Raw genomic sequence first — 26706 nt, 5'->3', positions numbered from 1 at the left:
AAATGGAAAATCCCAGAAACAAACAACTCACACATTTTAATTTTCATTATCGTGTGGTTATTATTGTTTTGTTTTATTATTCTCTGTTGTTAGTCTCTTATCATGTCTGATTTATGAATTAATCTTTATTGCAGGTCAGTATGTACAGGAAAAAGTGCACAGAAAGCTTGACACTATTGGAGATCAGGTGTCCACTGAGAGTTTTGGAAAGTATAAGGAAGACAAATTTTCCTCATAAAGTGGGTAGGAAAGCTGTGAAGTGAAAAAGAAGTCAAGGACGACTGACGTTTTGACAAGGACATCTGCAAGCATGTAACTGTCAGTTGAGATGGGAGTTCTACAGGTCTGGATGGAAAGATTAAGAGCGTGGCTTTGTACATGTGAAATTTGAAAAGGCTTTAATATATATAAATAGAAATGTTTTGTACACAGTTAGCTAAAGGAACCTGGGCTTCAGAGGTCTGAGTTGGAGATATAAAAGTCATTCTGTGGCACATAGCCATAGGATTGGATAAGGTGACTGGAATAAACGTATCAAAGAGGAGTGATTAAATGTGCCAAAGCTGATAATGGAATTTAACGACTGGAGGACACTGACATCATAAAGACCCAGGAAGAAATGGTGGGAGCAAAAGGTTTATTGAAGCAGATTTTTTAAAAAAATTCCAGCTTTATTGAGGTATAACTGAGAAATAAAAATTCTATATATTTAAGGTGTGTGATGTGATGTTTGTGAACTGATTGCCACAATTAAATTAATTAAAATGTCCACCACCTTGCACAGTTACCTTTTTTTGTGTATGTGGTGGCAACACTTAAGATTTACTGTCTTAGCAAATTACAAGTACATGATACCATATTATTAAATATAGTCATCCTGTTATACATTAGATTTTAGAACTTACTAATAACTGATAATTTGTACTTTTGACCAAAATCTCTTTATTTCCTCCACCTTCCAGACCCTGGGAGCCACCATTCCATTCTGTGACATTTGAGTTTGACTTTTTAGATTCCACGTATGAGTGAATCATAGAGTATTTATTTGTGTCTGGTTGCTTGAATTAATATAATGTTCTCCCCATGTTACTCTCTCTGTCTCTCTCTCCCCTTCTCTCTCAGAATTAAACCCAACTAGTCAACAACTCTACCACTGAGCTACATTCTCCAGCCTTCTTTCTCTAAAGCTAAATAATATTCCATTATAGACACGTGTTTATTCTTCCATTTGCTCTTAGGTTGTTTCATGTTTTGCCATTGTGAATAATGTTGCAATAAACTCGAGAGTGTGGCTATCTCTTTAATACTGATGATTTCATTTCCTTTGGAAAAATGGGATACTTTTAATTCTTTGAGGGCCCTCTATATTGTTTTCCACAGTGACTGAATCTGTGTACAGTTCCATCAATAGTGTACATACAAGAGTTTCTTTTTCTTCTCTACATGCTTTGCTTTGTACATGTATATCTATATATTTATGTCTATGTCTATGTCTATGTCTGTGTCTGTGTCTATATCTATATCTATATCTATATCTATATCTATATCTATATCTATCTACCAGGGGTGGAAATCACAACCTCATGTTTTCTGGGCAGGTGTTTAGGCTGCTGAGCTAAATCTCTGGCCCCTGTGTTGGTATTTTTGATAGTAGTTCTCTCAACGGATCAAAAGTCATGTATTGCATTGGTAAATGAGATTGATTTCCATTACATAAATGATTAATGAAGTTGAGCATATTTTCACACCTCTGTTTCCCATTTGCATATTTGGTATTACATATTTGCAGTTTTTGGTAGTGAATTGTATTTGTTCCTTATACATTTCAAATATTAGCTCCTTATCAGATATATGATTTCCAAATATTTTCTCCCATTCTTTGTGCTCCTTTTTCATTTTGTAGATTATTGGTTGTATAGAAGCTTTGGCTTTGATTTTTTTTTTATTGATTGTGCTTTTGGGGTCATGTAAAAATAATAGCAATTGTCAATTTTTATTTATATAAAATATAAATGTCTTATATTTAAGTCTTTAATCTATTTTAAAATAACATGTTAAATATATAACTGGCTATTTTGCAGTTTTCCAACATCATTTCCTAAAGAGACTATTTTTCCTCATGCCATGTGCTTGTTGTTCTTACCAAATATTAGTTGGCCAATATAGATGTGTTTATTTCTAGGCTTTTTATTCTGCTCCATTTGTCAGCATGCTTTTTTTTTCACAAAACAGAATAAAAACAAACAAAGTACAACAGAATAAAGTCAATCAAAGCAAAGCAATGAAAGTGATTCAGGTCTTCAAAACAAGATGTTAGGATGTTTTCATGCCAGATTCATCCTGTTTGATTACTGTAGCCTTGTGATATAGCATAATTTAGAATAAGTAAATGTGATGCCTTTATCTTTAGTGTTTGTTCTCAAGATTTCTTTGAGTATTTGAAGTCTTTTATGGTTACACATGAATGTTAGCATGCTTTTCTTATATCTACAAAAAATGTTGAAATTCTGATAAATATCGCATTGAATTTGTTGATTGCTTTGGGCTATATATATAATAAAGCTAGTTCTATGAATAGTGCCCGTCTGTGAATATGAGCTCTGCCTCAATTTATCTCTATCATGTTGAGTTTCTTTCATCAATTTCTTATTGTTTTCAGGATATAAGTCTTTCACCTCTTTGGTAAAATTTATTTCTGTTTTAAAAATTTTTTAATACTATGGTAAATGTAAATATTTTCTTAATTTCTTTTTTTAGCGGTTCCACTGTTAGTGGATAGAAATGCAACCAATTTTTAAAATGTTTGTTTGTTTTCTAAAACTGTTGAACTCATTTAGCAAGTTAATTGGTGGAGTCTTTAGGGTTTTTATATGTAACATCATTGGACCAGATTTTTTTGGAGCAGATTTTTTTTCTTTCTTTTTTTTATTTAAAGAGAACAAAAGAAAGGACATAAAAAACAAAGCAGTAAAAGGGTACAAATAATACAGTATTTCAAGAAAAAAATATACAGTAAGAAATCACCAGTTAATAGGTTACATATTATCTTCCCAGGAACAGTTGTCCAAATTACCAAATTAAAGCATATAAAGTGGACATTCATACAGTGAGATTGGAGACGGTTCCGTTCAATGATCCAACAAAAGCTCAGTAATATAGCTTTCCATCCTACACACTCAAACGTACCTGCGGTTATATCCCTTAGTCCACCTTCCTTTCCTCTCTTTTTTACAATAACAATTAGACTTTTTGGGTTTTATTACTCCCATGGTTTTTATTACTTTTTTTGAAGAGAATAAAACCAAATGTGACTAAGCAAAACAGAGTCAGTTATAAGAGAAGGGTGGGCATAGCACATGATGCAAAAATAGAATACCAGGTGATCAAAAGTGGTTACCATTGTGCCTCTTGCTATTTTTTAAATTGAGTTGTCTGTATCATCAGGTATAATAGAATTGATCAAAACAGTACAGAACAAGACCAATAAAACCTCCACTGAAGACCTTGCAGGACTTCAAAAAAAAAGGATAATAGTCAAACCATAATGGGCATCATAGTAGATCTTATTGCCTTCAAAGTGGTTGCCTATACCCTCAATGATACTATCAAACAAAATAGAATATAGAATAATCAGACAGAACAAGATGGGGAGAGCAATACTGGGGTTCAAATCAGGCTAATAGGAAAACCAAGAAAGTTACTATAATATGTCCTGCTATTTTTAATTTAGTTTTCCCTTAATTAAAAAAATAAGAGGAAATAGAGTAATTTAAAAAAGCGGGGGCGGGGGGGAGATTGAATAAGAGAGGACATTGTAACAGAACAAGGCAGGGCAGAACCGAACCATTCAAGTATCATTGTGTTTCACCACCAGATAATCTAACATAATAGTAGTTGCCATAGTGTCTCTTTTCTTGAATTATTTGAGTGTAACTTCGTACGCTATAACATCAAGCATATCAAGACAGTGTGAGGCCATTCAAGAGAATGCAAGAATTACAGCGTATTTAGAACCAGCTAATAGAAAACGAACAATGGTTTCTTTATTATCTCTTTGCCTACAAAGAATTTTGTTTATACTATAGCATACAGTGAAATATAGTGAGATACAACATGTTAAAACCACTGGAAACAGATGTACCACAGCTTGATGGGACTTCAAAACAAGATGATATTAAATCAGCACTAGCTTTTATGTTGTGTTGTTTTCTTCAACATAGTTATTTGTACTATCATAGATACTAAAATTGAACAACCCAGATTAAAACCATTGCATTTAATGAGTGAAAACATTATATGGCTTCAAACCAATATGATTGGGAATCATGATTACCACATACTTTTATGTATTCTTATTTCTTACACTAGGGAAACTATTCAGTATTTATACATGTGAGTTTGATTTATTTCACTTATGAGTATGGTCTCAAGCTGCGTTCATTTATTTATAAATGTCTCAATGTGATCATTCTTTATAGCTGAGTAGTACTCCATTGTATAAAAATACCACAACTTTTTTATCCATTCCTCAGTTGATGGACACTTAGGTTGTTTCCAAGATCTGGCTATTACAAGTTGTGCTGCAATAGTGGTTTTATTAAAAATTACTTATTATCCTGTCATCTACATTGAGCTTTATAAGGTACACTTACATCAATTTATCCAACTCATGTTTTTCTTCTTAGTAATTCTCTTTGTTGTTATTGACTTGCAATGCAACCAAGAACACACTGCCCAGACCACATCAAAATGATGATGATAAGGCTACACATTCAGGGGTCATTTCTATAGCTCAGTATTAGAGAAATCTCTCGGATTGTGTAAAGTGCCAGAAACTAAGAGGAAGAAGCATAGTGTACCTTCCTGGGCCGGAAACTGGCTCTTGGTGTTGCTTTGCTGCACCTGCTACTGACCATTGATGATTATTCTTACTTTTTCCTTGGAGGGAGTAAGTGAGAATGAAGATAGTCAATCAGAAGTTTAAAAAATGCTAGTGTTTGTAAGTATTGTGACTTGCATTTCCATGTTACCCCAAAGCCTCATGATTATGAAATAGGTGGTCTTTGGGACATGGCTAAATTATGGGTGTCTGATGACAGGGTTAGTCCACTGATTAGACTGGCATGGTTCTTTCTGTGTGCAGCTAAATGAAGAAGGATACCTCACTCTGGGTGTGGGGGGCACCAACCAGTGGGCTTGAAGCCTGGATGAAACATAAAAGAAAAGAAGAAGGCGGGCACTTTCTATTTCCTGCCTTCCATGCCATGGACTGTTTCTTCTCTGCCATTCTCCTCTCTCATGCCACCCTACCTTGGAGGCAGCTGACTGTGGTCAGCAACCTTTACAAACTATGAGCAAAAGTATATCTTTCCTCCTTTAACTTGTGGGTGTCAGGTAGTTTGTCTCAGCAGCAGCAAAAAGATTAAGACAGTAACTATATTACAAAATTGTTAATAATCTTTTTTTATTTGCATTGATTTTTTTCTCACAGCCTTAACTATGGTATTTTGCAGCCAGTTGTGTAATACTTTCTCACATTTTTCCAAAATGTAATGTATTGTAAAAAGCTTTGCCTTAACCAGATAGTTTATGAACTTACCCCTATTATGAGAACATGTTATCTTTTAAGACAAAACTATTTATACATTTCATCCTGAGATAGGAGTTTACCATAACAAAACAGCCTGTGTTTATCACTTCATTTGTTTACTAAGCAAAAGTTCTATGACATGGACCAATTATTCACTCTTCTCTGTATTCACATCATTGTAGTTCCCTTCCTCCATAAGTGAGGTGACTTGTTCTATCCCTGGACAATGGATTCAATCACGTGACTCACTTTGGCCAATGGGATGTTAAAAGGCATAATTTCATAAGGGACTTGAAATGGGCTGAGTATTTAGGTTTCTCTCTTGTACCTTTGCTATCACCATGGCAACATGCTTGACCTCTCCTGCTAGAAGATGAGAGCCATGTGGAAGAAGAAAACATCACCCTAGTTTCTAATCAAGACTAGCCCAGCATATTTAACTGCCAACTGACTCCCAAACACATGAACAATAACTGATTACAATTGAATGCTACTGAGTTTTGTGGCAAAATCTTTTCTGGCTTTTATACTCAAATGACTCAGAGTCATCACTGCATTAGGAGCACAGTAACTGATGGGTACACAATGAAGGTCAGGTGTACCCATTCTAGGTGGTTGAATAGCCTGCAGTGAATGTCAACACTGTATAGGTCAAGGGTATCTTACAGTCTCAGTTGCAGAAACTGTCAGTTGTTCGCAGATGCCTTTAATTTGCTTCTTTCTTTTTCTTTAGAATTCTTCAGTTTTAGGCAGCAACATGTCTGCCTAGATAAACACTAAATTTCTATCCTGTGTTGCAGCTAGATGTGACAACAGGGCTAGATACTGACCTAACCATTGTGACTAAAGCTGTGTAGAATTTCCAGGTAATGCCCTTAAAGATGGGAAGAGCACACATTCAACTTTTCCTTCCTTTTCTTCATTTAGTTGAGATCAGATATAAACACAGGAACTGGAGTAGTCATTTTGACTGCAAGTCAACAACATTGGTTTGAGGATGAGGGAAAAATAAGATGGAAGATGCAAGATACCTTCTATACCCAACTGCAATATAAACCTCTGATCCACCTATCCAGAGTTTTAATTTTTCATGATAAAAATCTCTTTAAATATTATATTGAATTTTGAAGTTTTTTGTTGTAACTAACAGATATCATGAAACATTTCTTGTTATTGTGATAGACTGCTCTGATCCATTTATTATACTCACTGAGCTTATTGAAAGTAAGTGACTGGGATATAACTGTGTATCAGCTCGGTTAAATAACTGTGAGTTGTTCTAGCATATTCTTTTTTTGGATCCAGACCTTAGACTTGCCATGCAGGTGCTTATACCACTGAGCTAAATCCCCAGCCCCTCTAATATATTGTATTAATTTCCTTTGTGTAGATCAAATAATCAGTTAGCATTAACTTTAAAAGCCTTCCCCCCACAGACTAGTGCCCATTTTAGTTATAAATAAATTTGAGTAATTGATATTGTTGGGAATTATATTAGGCAGAAACCTATAGGGACTTCCATAGGGACATAAAACATAACCTCAACCCATGAAAATGTATGTCTCTACCACCAAAAGACTTCCATTCAGTTGAAGAAATTGGAGATAAAAAATTAGAGATAAAAAATTGGGTCCAATGGGGCTAAGGCTTGTTAAAAGGCAACAGTGTTACATGGATTCTGGACAGCAGGTCTTTGCAACCATAGTGCACAGTAACATTTAGCATGTCCTTTAATGTGGGTGCAAAGGGGTAAAATTCAGGTAAAGTGGTGCAACAAGTAACCACAAATATTTTTAGTTTCCCAGTACTGGCATGTTTCTCTTGCCAACAGGAACAGTTCTGAAAACATTTGTCAGGCGATTTTGTTATTGTGTAAACATTGTAGTTTATACTGATACAAATCTAAGTGTTATGGTGGACTACATACCTAGGCTGTGTTCCCAGCATTCTGGTGAGTGAAACAATGTGAAATTAAGCCAAACACAAGAGAAAATGATGCAATCAGTAGACTTGGAAAACACAAGACCACTGCTCCTGAAATGAGGTATAGTGTTTTGCAATAAACTTAGAAAAAAAAAGTTCACTTGAAAATTATAGTACAAAGTATAACATAGTAAATACATGGGCTTCATCATACAGTTAGTTAAAGTTTTAGTTTGCTCAAAGAATGGCTCCCGTGTGACAAAAGACGTTACAAGTAAAATACAAGTATGTACCACAAACTGGTAGAAGACATTGGCAAAGCAGATAAAGAACAGATTAGTGCCTACAATATATGAAGACCTCATACAAATAAAAAAGAAAATGACAATCAACTCATTTGGGAAGTCCAAAGAGAGTGGACAGGTAATTCACAGAGGAGTGTCAATCAGCAGAAAAATAGTTTCACTATTGATCAAAAAATACAGACTGAATAAGGACACTTCTTGTCCATTTGATTAATAAACACTAATAAAAATGTTAGTATTAGAGACAATGCATATAAATGAAAATACCTGTTTGTTCATTGGCGAATTGAGACATTTTGAAAGTAATTTGAACCACAGGGTAAAGTTTAAGATGTTTATCTTTTGTTATATAGCATTTGTACTTCTCACTGTCTTAGAAAAACTTAATACCTGTCTATTATGTTTAAGAAAGTACATCACAAACAAAAAATAGTAAAAAATGGAAACACACTAAGTGTTCTTTATCAGTGAAATGGAAAAATCACTAGAGTAAATTTTTTCTATGATATATGTGTGTATATACACATAGCTATATACATATATATACATATATAGTAGCTATAAAATGAGCAAAATAGATTCAAATATATTTTCAGAAAAAGTTTTAAAAGATAATATTCCAGATACATTACTCTATACAAACTAGTTAGTAGACTGCATATATCTCTCTTCTGTTCCTAATGGTTTTTTGTGATTTTTTTATATTAGTTGAATGCAAAACTGATGTGAGTTCTAAAATTACATGAATATGCTGGAGAAACATGAGGTTTTTTCACTGTGTTTATAGTTGAATTTGTTGAAAGCACTGATTTAAAAATTTTTTAAAATAAAAAACCACTGCCTTTCCAAGTAGCTCCAAACCCAAGAAGTCTGATGCTTTCTGAAAAGCAAGAGAAACTTTATGTGTATGGTAGTGAGTGAATAATCACAAACTATACGAGTGTATTTGCAATTTAATGGGCAAATTTTGATTCTTATTACAAATACATGTTGTTTGGATGAGAAATTAAGTTTCTTTAATAAAGATTTGTGGCTATCATATATGTTGGGGTCATATTCTTTGATAACCCAAACCTTGGTTGTTAATTGTGGTGTATCTTAGGGACCTTTTTTTTTTCCCCCCTTTTCAGTTAATACTGAAGAAAGACACTTTCTTTTAGGAAAATAATAGACAAACTTCTATAGATTTAGATTTAAGTAATATTCTCATTTCTCTTGGCCAGCACTATTTCTTTTGTTTATTTTGCTTCAGTGACTGGTAGGGCACAGATATTTTCTAACTTTCTCTTTCTTATCTTCCCGAGGCATGTAATGCCTAGCACAAAGCTTTGACATCTCAAAGCACTTATTTCAAAATGTTCATTCAACCCAAGGCTTTTCTCAAATACCACTGTGAATGAAAATTGTAGATTTATAGACTGAATCAAAAATTCAGATTTATAATTCGTGCTCTCATCATAGTAAAAGAATAAAACAGGCACAGACTGACACATACTGACTTCAGCATAGCAATGAGCTGCAGGAAATGCAGGGAAGAAAACACATTTGCTGGGGTGTCTTTAGCCCTCTAACATTCATTTATTTCTTTAAAAAGGATAGCAATCCAAAACTCTTATGGCAAAATGTTAGCATCTGCTTATTCTCAGAGAAGGCTACATATGTAGTGAATTATTTTTTGTTTGAAATGTTCTATAGTTGGGCATTAAAAAAAGGGAGAGTGGAGAAAGAAAATTGACTCTCAGAGAGGACAATCCAGGAATGTCTGAGCACCTCAGATTAAATGCACGCTAAATCTAAGATTTCAGATCTTCTTATCAATATTACTGAGCTTTCATAGACAAATGGAAGGAGTTTTGACCCTGTAGGCTTCTCTCGAGTGGACTGGTTATCTGCTCCTGCCTGCCTCAGCACCATGCTCTTGCAATGTATTTATTTATTTTCTGCTCTTGCAATTTGAGGTCATCAGGATCAGCACATCTGTAGCTCCCTGTCTTGCTCCCGGGCAAGCTCCTGCCCCTGCTGCAGCCTCTGTCCAGACCAGCAGTCAGCTCCGTGTCCTCTTTTTCAGGGTCCCTGATTGGCTTGACATTGACGATATCTTCAAGATGCAGTTTCTCTGGGCCATCTCAGCCTACTCAGGTGAAAATTTCATGTTTTGTGGATTGGTATCACCCATCACCCATCACACACTCTGTGTATTTTATGTTATATGCTTCCCCTCTAGTAGTTCTGTCAGGGCACTCTTCCACCCTTTCTCAGACCCTGTGCAAGCAGTGGCATCCACAGTGTTTTTGGAAAGGCTCATATTTACTCTTTAAAGACAGCTGCCTGGAGGTTAGTAATCCCAGTAAAAAAAGTTAGCCAAGACTGAGCATAAAGTTTGGAACTTGTATAAATACAGTCAATGAGAAAAGCAATTGGGATGAATACAATTGTTCCAAAAGACAGCTTAGCAAAGAGAGAGAGAGAGAGAGTGCTATCAGGCTTGGTCCTATGCAGGAGGACTTAGCTATGAGGAAGAAGGAACAAAGAGCTGGAGGGATCTAGGAAACCCCGGGGAGTACAGCATTCACTAACTTGGAAGCAAGGGACAGATTTTTCAAGAAAGACAGAGTGGCAAACATGCTCATGGTTTTAGGATGGTTAATTAGAATTATGTCATCGAAGCTGAAAATTAAGATGGCATGGGTAATTTTTGCAAAAGAACAGTGAGGCAGCAGAAGAAGCCAGACTGAAATGGAATGAAAAATGAGGTGAGAAGGTGGAGGAGGTATAAGCAGGCCTAAGGGTCTGTAACGTGTGCCAACATCCCTTCTATGGTGTGGTGAAACTGCTTGGAAATACAAGTTTATGGGTTTTAATCTCAAAAGGTCTAATTCAATCCTAGCGAGGGTGAGAAATCTGTATTTTAAATAGTCTATGCAAACTAGTTAGTAGACTGTGATGAAAAGAATGCAGGTGGGACACCTCAATGCTGGTGTGGCGAGGAACGCCGTGGAGTTTAACCTTGCTTCCCTGAGAAAGCTTCTCCGTGGGGCGCAATGATGTTGATGACCTTGTAACAGAACACTTTGCTAGCAGTTATAATTTTCATTGTAAACTGTTGAATTGGCTTTTGGCATAAATCATTCTCGTGAATGTGGACATAGGGGGCCTGATCACCTGTGGATAAACCAAACATTGACCTTTTATCCCTCGGTAAATATTTATTATTTGATTGTAAACATTAATTGATTATTTGATTTCTGCAGACTCTAGGAATCAAGTGCTTGAGAACTAGAAAAAAAAGGTTGGAACTATTTTATGTTCATTTCCTTTCAGTCTTTTTTTCTTATTGTCCAAGACCACGGATTATTAGAGATAACCGTTAGGCAATCTTTGGGGGGAAAAAGTGCCCATCACTATTTTCAATTTTTGCACAATACACACACACACACACACACACACACACACACACCCCTTAAAAAGTGCCCTTTCCCATTTTCAATTTTTGCACAATGTACACACACACATACATGCTTTTTTTTTTTTTTTTTTTATTTAAGAGGAAAAAGAGAAAAACACAAAACAAACCAAAGCGGCGTAAGGGTACACGCAATACAGAACTACAAAACAAAACAAAACAAAACAAAAAACCATAACAGTAAGAAATTACCTGCTAGTAGATTACACACTATTTTCTTGAAAATAGTTCCTCAAATCACAGTATCAAAGAACACAAGGTGGACATTCAAACAGGAAGACTGCAAACAGCTGTGTTCAATGTTCCAAAAACATTGATAAAGTCAGCTCATACATGCTTTTTAAGTCACTGAAAGCCATTTCTTAAATCTTTGCCATTTGAATTCTTACCTTCTACCAACCTTTTAGTACTTAAGGTCAACAAATAAATCTGAAATCCACATTTAATTTTATTTTTGGTTTTTAACTTTTGGCTATGAAAGGCTAGAGATTTTTAATGACACTTTTCTGAACTTTCCTACTTTTTGGATATTTCGTATTTCCCATCCTCCAGTCTTAATTATGAATAACCACAATACAACCATTTTTCAGTATTTACCTAAATGTTTCATCTAATCTTACAAGTACAAACATAAACTTAGCTAAACTACTTAAAAATCCTTAAGTTCCAACCCTGCTTTGCTTTTTAGTTATTCTTCTGTTTCTTTCTGTTAGACCTTTCAACTTGGTTGGCATCAATCTACCAACCTGGAGTTACTATTTCTTCTGGAGTCAGTATTTCTTCTAGTTACTTTTCTTTGCTTTCAGATTTGAGACACTCCCTTATTTTCTGTGAAACTAGTTAATGGTATCTTTCATTTTTTTGGTACATTTGAAAATTAGTCTCTTAATTTCCATTTATATGCTGTCAGATTTTATTTAGGTGTTTTTAAAAGACTTCTGCAAAAATTATTTTTTTAAAGTGAGGTTCAGTCAGGCATAATTTAGAAATAAGAAAATTTATTCTTTTTAGATGTGTAATTCAGTGAGTTTTGACAAAATGCACAGTCATGTAATTACCACTATAATTAAATTAGAATATTTCTAACACCCTGAGATGTTCTCTTCTGGTAATTTGCAGTCAGTTCCTTTCTCGCACACTCTTTGTGGCCAACTGCTAACCTGTTTCAGGCCCCTGTGGTTTTGTCTTTTCTAAAGGTAACAGAGACAAAGTATCCAAACTTTTGAATGAGGCTACCTTCACTCTGCAGCATGCCTTTGAGGTCCATTCATGGTATTGCCTATATCAGTGTAGTTCATTTCTTTTCATTACTGAATTCCGCACTGTCAGATAATTGTACCCAGCTGTACCATACATATTTTGTTCCATGGTCAGTTGATGGGTATCCGAGTCTTCCCATTTTTTTGGCTACAGTGAAAAGAGCATGATGCAAATATTTGCATCCAGTTTATTCTTTTTGTGGCAATAGAACCTGACCTTCTCTCCCTTCATGGTTTCTCCAGTTCACGGTGCCCAGAGAAAAATCAAAATTTATAGTCATGACAGTGTTTTGCATTTGGTCTAAACCTTTTAATAGTTTCCCATTACATTAGATTTATTGAACAACCATTATGTATTAATTTATTAAGTATTATTGGAGAAATGTAAAAACACTTTTCTTTGCATTAAAGACTTTCTGGATTGATCTCAGGATATCTTTTTAGGTTACTTCTTGTTACTCAAACTATGCTTCTCTCCATTGTTTGCCGTTCCTAGCATGATTTATGTTTTAAGGCTTTATTCTTCTATTTACACTATTAGTTTAGTAAGAGTTAATTTATTAAACCTCGAATTAAACTATCATGCTTTGACTGATCACTGTGTAAGTTACATTGCTTTGCAGATACAATGGTCATTTGCCGATCAAACCTTACTGCTTCCTGGATTCCTGAGAGCAAATAGCAAGAGTTTGGCTACCTCAGGATCAGCAGAGTCCATAGGCTCAGAAAAGTCTCAGATACAATAGATGCTTAATAAACATTTGTTTGAATAATTTCAATTGATATTGATGGTGTGAGCTTTGTAGTAGATGTCAAGTGTGTATGATGACTATTTTTCAACATAAGACAGCCAGCATGGAAATATGAGATGGAAGCTAAAAAGAGACAGCACTGGAAAGCAGCTTAAAGAGCAACTGCACAGAGGTAGTAGCTGATGCCAGCGAAGTGAGTAAGCTCCCTTTTGGAGAAAGTAAAGAGTGAGCAAAGGAGAGATGGGAATGCTTTGGGGAATGCAGTTCACCGGAGCAGGGCTGAGATAATTAAAGAATGAGTGGAACAGAAGCTGTAGGAGATATAAGAACTCATAGGTAATAGGTGAGGTGTTGAAGAGGGAATGGGAAGGTGATAGGGCTGAACATCTATTGAATGACTGTTATGTGTCTGTTAGAGATTGATAGGCAATTTACATAGTTCGCCTCATTTAATCCTCATAACATTCTCTATGACTAGGTAATAATATTCTCCTTCTATAGACAAGAAGGCTTATGCTCCGATAATTCAGTAAATGTTCCCAAGGTAATACAGCTAACGGTGGTGTAACCAGATTAACTGTGGTTCTTCCATTGAGATTAATGACAATATATTATTAATCAAAAAATATTTGCAATGTAATCTAATGACTGTTAGATCAGAGGTATGAGGAGGCACAGGAGAAGGGAAGTAATGATTCAGCCTCGCCTGGGGTGGGCATGTGGTCGGGGAAAACTTCACAGAAAATGTAACGTTTGACTTGGACATCAAATGATAGCAGTGTAAGGTCATGAGGCTTTGATAGCTGTTGTCATGAAATTTTCTCTCCTAACTTTGTGTCTTTTCCTGTCCTCTTTCCAAATTACATCAGTATAGGGGTAACCCTACAAGGATATCCTATCTACTATTGGTTTATTTTTGGTGCAGGGGCTTGAGCCCAGGACCTTGCCTACACTAAGCACATGTACTGCTACGTGCTACTCCCCAGCCTCGCATAGCATTTTTGTTTTGGGTAAAATAAACTTTTTCCTCTTTTTTTCCAGTTCTCATAAGTAGTAAGCCGCCTTGCTTCAAGGTTTGCTCATGTGCAGTTGATGGAAAGTACAAAGAAGCAAGGACTATGTGGAAATACCAAGGGAACATAATTAGTTTCAAAAGTCACAGGCAAAGGGGTTTTTCAGGAGCTAGTTATGGGAAGGATTCCTATTAAAGGAATGAGATGATTGTTAGTACTGGGGTGGGGTCTACTGAGTTGTTTATAATGGCAAGTGCACCACAGAAATAACTTAAAATGTCAAAATAAATTCCCACAGATTAAACCAAGTCAAATAACAATTTAGTAGTATTACTAAACTTACTACTTTAAGTTGAATTTTACACCATGTAGACAGAATGAAACAGTGCCGAGGATGTTGGCATATAGGTGGCCACAAGGAGCCCTGTTATGAGATGGGGGGGGGTGTTGGTGAAAATCTTGGACTTGGAAGCAGAACTGGTTCCTAATTCTAATTTTTCCATTTGCTGTGCTTTGATGGTTGGAAAACTGTTTTTTCCAAATTTCACTTTTCCCATGTCACAAACATTTTTGAAACATTCTCTTGCTTTTCTACATTTTGTTATGTGAATTAAATAAATTCATATATGTGTGCCTGGAACAAAGAAGTTGCTCAATAAACATTGATTAATTTCTCCCAGTTTTTGTTTCATTTCCAACACGACACCCCCAACTCATGTCTTTCTTTCCATCTTTCTTCCTTCTGAAAGATGGGAAACACTGGAAAAGAAAACTCTGATATTGAATATATCAGAGTTTTCTTTCCTTGAATAGGAAAGACTCAATAATCATTCAGGTCTGAAGAATTAAGACTGTGTACTTTTATTTTAAAAAGTAACACGGTGGACTTCATGTCGAAGATTTTGCTATCATTATCATTTTGCATGCACAAAACTGAGGTTTGGAGAAATTAATTTGCCACTGTGAATGCTTCATAAGTGTCAGAACCAGGATATTAATTTTAACCGTGAAGGGCAAGGTCCTCATTACAGTTAACACTGGTAACTAACAGCGAGCTTACTGTGAACTCAACTAAATTCCTTAGACCTCATCTTAACCTGCTGCCTTTAAGCCCCGGTTTTCTCCACTTTGCTTGAATAACAAGCATTCGTTTTGTCTCTTTTGTTGTTGTTGTACTGACCTTACATTTAGTCTTATTAAATTTCATCTTGTCAGATTTGGCCTATCTCTGGATCCTGTCAAGATCTTTTTGACTCATGATACTGGCATACTGTCATCCAATATATTCCTTACCTTCCAAGCTTTGTGTCACACCCCAGTGTAATACACGTGCATGTTTTTTGTCTCCATTCAAGTCATTGATACAATCATTGAACAAGACAGGACTCAAGGCAAAGCCTATAGACAGCGAAGCATTTCATTAATCAGCATCCGCAAGGAATGACTTTTCAATGTGTTTGAAATTCTTCCAATTATATTAGCATTCAACCTCTCTTTTACAAAAGCAGTTAGAAAAATTTTGTCAGGCCATTTAGCTTGGATTGCGTCTACATATCTGCTATTTACTGTGTTTCCTTGATATACCAAGATAGTTAATCCTGTCGAGAAGGAGATTCTTCAGTTTTAGATTTAATTGTGTGCGTTAAATGCTTTAGCATTTCCTTTCAAAAGAGGATAAAGTTTCTTTTAACATTTTTATGTAGGCTCCTTACTTTAAATGAAGCTTAAATACCCAGATAACATGGCTCCTGATTATTTATGTCTTTGTGAGTAGTTCTTATGCCTTTTAAAATGTTACAGATTCACAGCTCATTCTTTTAGGTGTCAAATTGAAACAAACTCTTGTTAGCTTTTACAATTCATGTATTCTCAAGAGAGTGCCTTTAAAGAAATTCTAATTTTTCCTAGATAAGGAACTTGAAACTCAATTCCAGGAACTGAGAAAATCATAAAGTCTTATATTAAAAGTAATTGAGTTAAAACAGAATGTTTTTAACAAACATTTAATGTTTAAGTCAGACTGAAGATATTGCTTGGTGGCACAGCGTCTGCCTGGCAATTGTGAGGTCCTGAGTTTTATTCCCAGTATCAAAAACTAAATAAGTAAGTAAGTAAATAAATAAATAAAATATAAGTCAGTGTTATTGCATTTCATTAGAATAGGAATATTAGGCATATTTACTTCACATAATGATCATGGAGTTTGCAATTTATCAGTTATTACTTAAGAAAAATATTTGTACAACTTCTGCTTTTAGTTTTCAGTTTCTTTGGTACAAGTAAGAAAGTTGGGGATGTGTTTCAAAAGTTTATCAAATAATTAACATAATTTTTATAGATTTTTGTCTCAGTTCTAAAAAATCAGGAATCTATACTTGAGTATGTGCTCAAATTGTAGTAACTCTGCACAGGAAATGAACAGGTAAGACTCTAGATTTAAAAGAAACAATGTTTAATCAGTTTTTCAAATTGTGGAGATGACTGTTTGAGAGCTAGTATAGCAGTCCAAAGATCCTCGGATCAAACAGCAGGCAAAGAAGATATTTGGAGATTAAAAAGAAAGCAACAAACAAACAACAAAACGAGTCCACAGATTAAAGCTTCATTTAAGCCAATGACTACAACTTCTATTTTAGGTTGGCTTTCTCTTTTGTAGATACTTTTGTAAAGAAACAGTGTTCAAAACTTGAAAATCAGCAGGAGGAGAGGGTCAGAAGTTATTCGTCATCACAGTGGGACATCATTAATGAGTTTACCTAAGGATATTTTAATTCCCAGGGACATGTAGCTGCTTTTGACCTTACTATTTTTTATTTGCTTGGAGTTCATATATACATTAACTTGAAGATGTCTGTTCAGAAAGAAATGAAAACCAAGAAAGAGAATACGAATCCACAAATTACACTTCTATTACTCAGTTAGGCCCTAATCCAATTTGTGTTTAACTTAGCAACCTCATTTTTATTCTTACATTTTCCCCCAAACACTTCCAAATGCCAGTTCTTAAAAATCCTCTCAGAACTAGCATTAGATTTAATTGAATTTCATATTAATGAGTTGATATATTTTTAATGTGTTCATTTCTAATGTGTTCATATTTGTAAGGAAGATGTTTTTAACTGCTTGAAAATTATACTTTGTGTACACAAGGGGTAAATTGAACATTTTAAGAGAGTCGGTTTTCTGGAATCTGAGGTAGAAAATAGCAGGCTAGTCTGAGTCATTTCTTTAGACTTCAATGTTTTGATGTATTTTTTGAGATAGCCAATTTTAATTAGGGAATAAAAAGTATGAGGTTCATTATATTGAATAAAATCCCATGAAATTGCCATTTTCATAAGTGAAATAAATGAGTATTGGAGAATTTATATGGTTTAGACTAACAATTATTTGTAATTTGAGAAGGAAATGTTACTTAAGAAATTTCTCTGTAATTGGTTAAGAGCAGGAAGGAACTAGTTTGTGTGTGATTTCTGGGCTAACAGAGCCATTCCCGTTTTGCAGTTTATTCTTCTAATTGGCACTGAATAAATTTCCCATATAATTAAGGGGAACAAATGCTCCTGCGGTGGCAGGGAAGAAAATATACAGCTTTAGGATGTCCAAATAGAATCTTTATGGTGATGAAACAAACAATACATGCAAAGCTTGACAAAATGAAGAATCGCTGTTGCAAAAAATGTTTAGCCAGGGAAATGTTTAGCTTTTGAGGACAATGAACAGATGGCCTGTTCTCATAATCGGAATGACGGTAGATCACTGATTTGTGTTCTCGTGATTTATTGGTCTTACATCACATGTTGGGAAGCAAGATTAGTTATAAGAATGTTTGGGTGGGTTTGCTTGTCCGTTTGTTTTAAATACACTTAAAAGATTTAAAATCCTGAAATAAAAGAAGTGAGATACAAATAGTGGATGAATTATATCTCATTTGTTTATAGAACACGCTATTCATCCCAACAGCAGTTCTGTAGGCACCTTAGAATGAGACCCGCTACATGATTGTAAAAGCTTAGCATAAATTTTTATAATAAAATTTTGTGCCTTTTCCAAAGTGATACTTTGTCCTTGGAATGTCTTCTTGTACAGCCTTTATCTTTACCTATTAAGTCAGCCTTTTTTGTCAGTTAAATGCATCTTAAAATCTCATTCCTTTTTCAAAAATTTTCAGTATTTTTCACATTGCAGTAGCTTACCATTACCTTTCCTCAGTTTTAAGCTGTACTGGATGTACATATTACTGTGCTTATGCATCCATTTCTTAGATTTTTAATCTGTTTATAATATTTGTATGTGGATAAATATAGTAGTGCGTACATGCCAAATAAGGTATTGTATGTAAAGTATTTTCTGAATGATAAAATAGCATGTAAACATTTATAAATGTAAATATTTACTATTGTAAATATTTATTATAGGCCTATATATATTGAACTTTAAAATTCAATGGAGTAGTGATTATGTTTATGAAATGCTTCTTTATATTATGATGATGTTAAGGCTAATCATTTGCAATGATAGTAGTTAGAAAGAGGGAAAAAAAAAGAACCAGAAAGTGTTCTCAGTTCAGTTTGAGATCTAAAGAAAAATCTTATTACTTATTATAACTTATAAAATTCTAAAACTTTTAAATATCATTTGTTCTCTTTGATGGACACTCCCTCTGCTTAATGTAACTGTGAGATTGATGAATTTGTTAAAGAATGAATGAAAATGTGACTATATAATTGATAAAGATTACTTATTATACATATAATATATATAGCTTCTCTAACTTACCTATTTATGACCTTAATAATTACTGAGTTTTATTTTCTAGTAAGATACATTTGAAATAGTGATCAATAAACATAGATGCATGAGATATTAAACACTGATTAACTGAAGGAAAATATCATAGGTCAACATATCTCAAACTATAATTTACATCTGTTGATTTGTAAAGTCTTTTCTCTGTTTCTGTCTCTGTCTCTATATATAGTGTATGTATGAATAAATATAAACACATTTATTTATATATCTATGTATGTACATGGAAGAGCTACAAATTTCTGCTACTTTATAGTTTCTGAGTCTAATTCATTATTTTTACCTACTAAATCAATCATTTTATCTATTTGCATTACCTAGTATTTAGTTTTCAAAGAATTATATCAATGACCTTTTAAAGAACTTAGCTGTGAATATTTCCCAAGCTAAACTACAAGTCAATGGTGACCTCTGGTTTTATTATACATATTGAAGGCATTGACTGACAGTGATATAGTAAAAGTGATAATTTAGATGTTGCATCAATGTAAAGTCAAGGCCAATAGTTTTTAACGCAGCTTGAAATGGCCCAGGTTGATAACTTTCCACAATAGTTCTACCATTTATATTCTAGGAAGAAATTCATTTATTTTTATAGTAAACTTTAACAATCACTTTCTTTTGCATTTAATTTTAAGGTAATTTCCCACAGCAATGCTCATGACTTATAAAAATAAAACCAAACTGCAGTGCCATCAAACATCCAAACAAAAAGCCTATCGTGCTTTATTTATAATGCAGAGATAAAAATAAAGAGAAAACTCCATGTGAACCAACCTCTGTAACAAGTGTATTTAAAAAAATCCTGGGAAATGAAAGTAACTTGTAATTTTACTACAGCAGACTTTGAACTTTGTTCTTTCTTTTGCTAAAGAAGACTTTGAAAGAAAGGACTGTAACGACAAAACAATTTCTTTTGAGACTATTTCTGAAAACATTTAACCCCACATAATTCAAAATAGGGTTATATTTGACTTATCCTCAGAAATAGGACCTATTTGTTCTTGCAAATTTGGTGGCAGTCATTTGAAAGCCTATACAGGACATTTGCATTTGTCTTTTCTCCTTTCTGTTCCTGTCACTCTCCCAGTTTTAACAGAAGTGCCATTTCCTTGAAGAGAACATTTTTGATTACACCAAACCTCTCTTTTCCAACCTCCTATTACTCTGGGTTCATCTTATAGCAATAATTACACCATACTTTTGTATGATTATTTAATTGTATTTCCTGCTCCATTTTAAGCCTGGGGATGAAGGACTATGTTAGTCAGCTTTCTGTCACTGTAACAAATACCTGAGATGATCAGTTTATAAAGCAAAAAGTTTCATTTTGGCTTACAGTTTTGCAGTTTTCAGTTCATAAACCACAGGCTGTGTTGATTTGGTGCCTGTGATTTGGCAATCCATCATGGCCTGAGCTCATGGTAGAATAAAACTTTTCACTTTATGGCTAGGAAATGAAAAAGAGAAACAAGGTTCTAAAGTTCTACTCTCCTCTTCAAAGGCTCTTATCTGACAATTTGAAGACCCTCCAACATGTCCCATTTCCAAAGGCTCCACCATCTCTCCATAGCACCTTCTTGGTCTACCAGTGGCCTTTTGGAGGGCATTTAAGTTTCACACTATAATTAAGACTGCTTTTGTTTTTGGTCCTCATTCTTTCTTCCATTACTGAGGCAATGGCTGGCTCATCGTAAACCTTAATACATACATAACACTAAGTGAAGGAGTATGCTCCACAAATTTATAAAAAAAAAAATCTAAAGAAAGAAGACCACAAAAATAAAAAGAAAAATATATTTGGAAATGATTATAGGAGTGGTAAAATATTGTCCTAAAGTTGGGGACTGGTACATGTAAATCAGTAAATTCTAGCACACTTTACTGAATTGCTTAATTTGACATTACTGGAATAAGAAATGTGTTGGATGTAACAAATACAATCAAGCCAGAGGTTTTATAGACATTGTGAACCTAATTAGAGCACATAATGTCCATTGTCATGGTTTATAGAGCCCCATTAAAAGAAAGATATTTGAATGACATCCGTTACTTAGTGTTGTCCACTATTCAATTCTTTTAATTCATTATCTCTTTAGGCATACAGCATGTAAAAAGTGAAGCTGATAGCATGTGTAGGAGGATGGTTATTATACAGTTCCACAATAAATTGTCAGGTAATTTAGAAAGCAATGAATTACCATTCTAATGTTTTAGCCAAATAATTCTTCAAATCCTCTTGCTAATATTGGAAAGAGACTGGAAAGCAAGAAAATTTAAATTAAATCATCTCAACTCTGCTACATAAACTGATTATTTTGGCTTCAGTGCGAGGCCTCTGAAATGGTCAAGCTTGAAATGAGGCTGATTCATATTGCAGGAAGATGTACTTGATTTTTGTTTCCATGTAGATTTTAGGTACAGAAAATTCTAATCTTTGGTTTTTTTTTTTTTACTGGAGATTGTTAATCAAATATGTATAATGAGGAAAGACAGTAACAATTATAATTTTAATGTAACATCTATGCTATGAAATATAGAACTACTTATGTTACCTACATATTGTTTATTTGTACTATTTGCCTTTCAACTTTGCATGTCCTCATCCTGTAAGTTTTGTCATCATGAAGCAGGCTCAGATATCAGTGTCCTGGTGTTTTTTTAACTGTGGAAAAGGTGAGCAAGTATGGCATGATCAGAATCTTCTAAGATGCTACTGAGACATGCTTTGTGTCTGCTGAATCATAATTTTTGTCCTTAAGAAATGATTGTGTTTATACTTAGCTTAGTTGGCTAGGTGAGGGAAAACTCTGGAGAGAGAGGCTTGATGGAGTTACCCATCTTTGTACCATTCTTTAATCACTAAGGGTCCTAAATTCTATCTAATTGCATGATGTCACAGCAGAAATTGAGCAAGAGAGGGAAATGGGTCAAGGCAAGTTTATCATGTGATACATAGCCAAAATAAACAGGAAAGTTAAATAATATCAATTTGACATATTAAGAGCAGCACATATTACTATAGTGTCATGGTTTATATCAGTGACCCCCAAGCCTCATGCCTTTGCATTATGCACTTGTGATTGCTCATTGTCTAGTGCTTGGATTGGGGATGTGAGTGCTATACTGGCCTAGGGGTGGAGCCAGGATATAATGTAATGGCAAGAAGAAGACGTGTCTCTCTCCTTTGCTGGTTTCCGCCTTGCTGTTTGCAGAACCATAAACTGCGGCCCCACCGTGCCACCCTGTCTTATAGCCAGATGAGTATGGACTGAAACTTCCAAAACCTGTAAGAAATAAACCCTTCCTTTCTCAACTTTGGGCATCAGGTGTTTTGTCTCAGTGACGAGTAAAAAGTAACTAAGACATATAGTGATTTTTTTCCTCTAAAGTGTGATTCTTCTCATTGACTGCGTATTGAGTTCTCTGCTGTCAATTTTTTCTTTCACATAGAAATGCTCACACTTCATCCAGGAATGACTGTGACACTAACAAATGTAGAAAATTGCTTCACATACAAAGGCTGCTAATAAACATTTATTGAATGACTTGTAATTTAGAGTAAAAGTAATAATAGGGAATCCAAGGGAATTTACTTTGTTTGTTAAATTGTATTGGCTGTCAGTTTTCAAAGCAAACAATAATTACGATTCACATTGCAGGAAGATGTGACAACAGAGTAAATAATTCCAAACATTTTACTAATCACAGACAGCTACATGATGCTTTTATATTTCTTCACTTATCCTCTGAACACTTTCACTTTATTTTTAACTTCTTGTTGGATATTTTCACATGAATGTCCTAGACATCAGAATAGTATTTTAAAAAGACAATATTAGTTCTGAGAATAGGATTCTTCTGAGTACAGATACTTATCGCAACTGTACTTTGCAAAATCTACAAAGAGAAATACTCAAAAGAAAATGCCATAAAAATGCTGTATTCTATTAGTGCAGGTCCTTGTTGGAGTTGAAAGATGCTATTTACCTTTTTAAAATTTTACTTAGGATCATAGAAGTTATTTATTATTTATTTTAAAGAGAATAAAACAAAACAGAATAAAGGTAATACAAACAGAAACATGAAATCCATACAGGACTTCAAAATAAGATAATAGGAAATCAACAACGGGTACCATAATATATTACTTTATCTTTAAAATAGCTGTCCATAGCATCAGACACAGTAAAATAAAACAGAACAAGACAAAACAAAACCAAACCTAACAAAACTATGAAAATCATACAGTAATACAAAACAAGATAATAGGAAATTAACAATGGTTTCCTTAACATTTCCTCTCCTAACACTTTCACAATATCTACTGTATATTTTGGATTCCACTAACTTCATTTTTTACACTAGGAGATAACACAATGTTCATCTATATGAGTCTGAACTATTTCATCCATGAGCATAATTTAAAATTGTATCCATTTACCTACAAAAGCCTCGAGATTATCCTTCTTTATAGCTGAATAGCTTTCTATCATATGAAAATACTGTATCTTTCTTATCCATTCTGTGACTGATGGGCAAGCTACCTCTGCTTTTTTTCTGGTTTCCTGTTGCATGGAACATTGTTCTTTTAATCTTGCTATATACTTTTAAAATAGCAGCAGTGACCTGATTTTCTATTTAAGGCCCACAATGGACATTAGTAGTGTTGTAGTTGAGATGTGATTTGTCCCCAAAGGGCTCATGTATTGGAAACTTGGTCCCCAATATGGTAGAATTAAGAGACAGTGGAAACCTTAAGAAGTGAAGCCTTGTGCACTGTGATTAGGTAGGCAGGAGAACTGAACTTGGAAGGAGTTAATGCTGATTTTGTGTCTGAATTAGGCCTGTGGGGGTAGATTATCATAAAAGCAATCCCTGGAGGACAAACTCTGAAGTGCTCCTGGGTCCTGTTTTGCCATGTAATTTCTTTTGCATTTGTTTCCTTCAAAATATGGAAGACAAGATTGTGTCCTCCTACCCTGTGGTTATGTTTTCCTCAATTTTATTTTTTATTAATGTATCTGTTTGTAGTACATAGTGATCGCATTCATTGGGGGAGGTTGGTACATGTACATAACATATCGGAATTCCTTTTCATCCTCTTCCCTGCCCATCTTTTCTCCCTCTCTCTCCTCTTGATCCCTTTCCTATTTGCAAAATATCTGTCTCTCTACTTTTATTATCTATCTTTTATTTTTCTCTATCTTTCTCATGTAAGAGAAACCATGGGATATTTAATCTTGTGTGTCTGGCTTATTTTACTTAATACTGTAGTCTCAAAGTGCACCCATTTTCTTACAAATGACTGAATTTGTCTTTCTTTATGACAGACTAACATTTCATTGTATGTAAATGACACATTTCCTTAACTTCAGTTTCGGGTATATAAGCCTTTTCCCAGTTTGAGCTACTATGAATTGTGCTGCTATAAACATGGGTATGTATATATGACATAATATGGTGTCTTTAACTCTTTTGAGAAAATATCTAGGGGGAAAATAGGTAGGTCAAATGGAATTTCTTCTTTTAGATTTTGAGGAATCTTAATATTGATTGTCATAGTGGTTGTGCTAGTTTACATTCCTACCAGTAATGTAGAAGGGGTTCCTTTTTCCTGGCAGCTTTACCAGCATCTGTTATTTAATTTTTTAGTGATGGCCATTCTTACTGGGGTCAGGTGGAATATCAGTGTGGTTTTTAAAAAAATTTTATTTTAAAGAGGGTAAAATTAAACACAATGAAACAGAATGTAAGAAAACAATGTAAGAGACACAGATTTCAAAGCAAGACAAGCAGAGATCTTCACTATCTATCATATTGTCTCTTATTTTCTTCCAAATAGTTGTCTGTTTTTCACATACAGTGAATTAATGCAAAACAACATAGGATAAAGCTGATCCAAATAGGATGATAAAGGCATTTTATGTCTTCAAGACCAGATAATAAGGAAGTCAACAATGACTGTCATAGTGTTTCTCATTCTTTTCAAAATAGCTGCCCACACTTTCACATATGTTGAAATTAAACAAAACAAAACAGACTAAAAATCACTGAGAACAAATAATAATAGTATTGGATTTTACATCATGATGCTGTGGAATCAGCATTGGGTACTGTAGTGTCCCTTTTTCTTCAAACTAGTTGTTCATTTTATCATGCATCATATAATCAGTTATCATAAACTGTTTAGAAGTTCTACACAGGCATGAGTCTCTACATGTATATCTATCCTTTCTGTATTAGAGAGAAAAACAAAACAAAGCAAGACAAAACAAAACAAAACAAATTCCTAGAAAAACATGAAATAAAAAAGTCATATAAAACCATAATACATGATGATCTACAATGGTTACTATGATGTCACTTATTATCTTCAATAGAATTGTCTATATCATCAGGCATAGTATAATTGAAAATAGCAGTAAATAATATTAATAAAACAAAACATTGGAGTCATTGTAAGCCTTTAAAAGCAGGCAACAGTCAAACCAGAGTGGGTGTCCTAGTGAATCTTGTCATCTTCAGTATAGTTGCCTATATTCTCATACTTGATACTATCAACCATAACAGATTTGAGTAAAATTAACCAACACAAAACAGCAATCTAACAAACCAGTGTCAAATAAGATCAGTCGTAATAAGACAGTGTAAGTTATACAAGGCTTCAGATTAAGTTAATAGGAAATTAAGGATGATTGCCATAATATTTCCCGCTATTATTGAGATAGCTGTCTGTGCCCTCAAATCTAGTACAAGTAGACAAATTGGTACAGAGTATAATCCATCTAAAGAGAGCAGAGAGAATAATGTGGATTTTAAATCCTGATACACACTATTAACAATATCTTCTTCCCTGCTTTTTTATACTATTCCTCCCCTTTTCACCCCCACAGGGTGCACTGCACAATTTGGGTCCCACCGACTCCCTCAGTTTTTAGACTGGGAATGGGGGAAACCTGCTATTTACCTAAGAGGTTCCAAACCTTCTCACTCCTGGGCTTGATCTCAAGTTGTATTCCTTTACCTACAAAAGCCTCAAGGTTTTCCTTCATTATAGCTGAGTAGTTCTCTACTGCACAAAAGTATCATGTCTTTCCAACCTATCTGCAGATACTTCGACTTGCCCCTATTACTCTCTGGTTCCCTGTCACATAGAGCATTGTTTTCTCATATTTGACTTTCAGTCCACAAACCCTCTTTCAGGTTAATTATATTTCTTATACATAGAGTCTTGATGGACCCTACCTCCTGATCTACTCTGCCTGTGTTTCTTTTTGTTAGTGTATCAAGGCCATCTATGATAGCCATTATAACCAACCTTCTCTGCTTTGTTTCTGCTATGCTATTTTTTTGCCATTGGTTGTCTACTTTTCTCCATCATTCCACTGTCTGCCCCATTCAGTGAGGCCTCTCTGTCACTGTTTCTGAAATCCTGGTATTTTTTTCTCTCTCTAGAATGTCCCTCAGTATTTTTTGTAGGGTTGGATTGGGGGTCACGAATTCCCCCAGTTCCTCTTTGTCATGGAATCATTTTGTTTCTCCATTAATTTTGAGAAATAGTTTTTCAGGGTACACCAATCTGGGTTGGA

At 34.5% G+C, this 26706-nt stretch overlaps 1 non-coding gene across 1 annotated transcript; it reads left to right on the top strand.

Moving 5' to 3' along the window:
• Positions 1-4760: 4760 nt before the first annotated feature.
• LOC111757066 (small nucleolar RNA U3) lies at positions 4761-4980 on the top strand. The gene has a single exon (XR_002791448.2). It is a non-coding gene; the product is annotated as a small nucleolar RNA U3 (small nucleolar RNA).
• The last annotated feature ends 21726 nt before the right edge of the window (positions 4981-26706 follow it).

Source organism: Cavia porcellus, unplaced genomic scaffold (assembly GCF_034190915.1).
Source record: "Cavia porcellus strain 051 isolate PalLab524CR breed Dunkin Hartley unplaced genomic scaffold, mCavPor4.1 scaffold_27, whole genome shotgun sequence".
In the NCBI taxonomy this organism is placed as follows: domain Eukaryota; kingdom Metazoa; phylum Chordata; class Mammalia; order Rodentia; family Caviidae; genus Cavia; species Cavia porcellus.
This window is presented reverse-complemented; position numbering and strand designations above follow the sequence as displayed.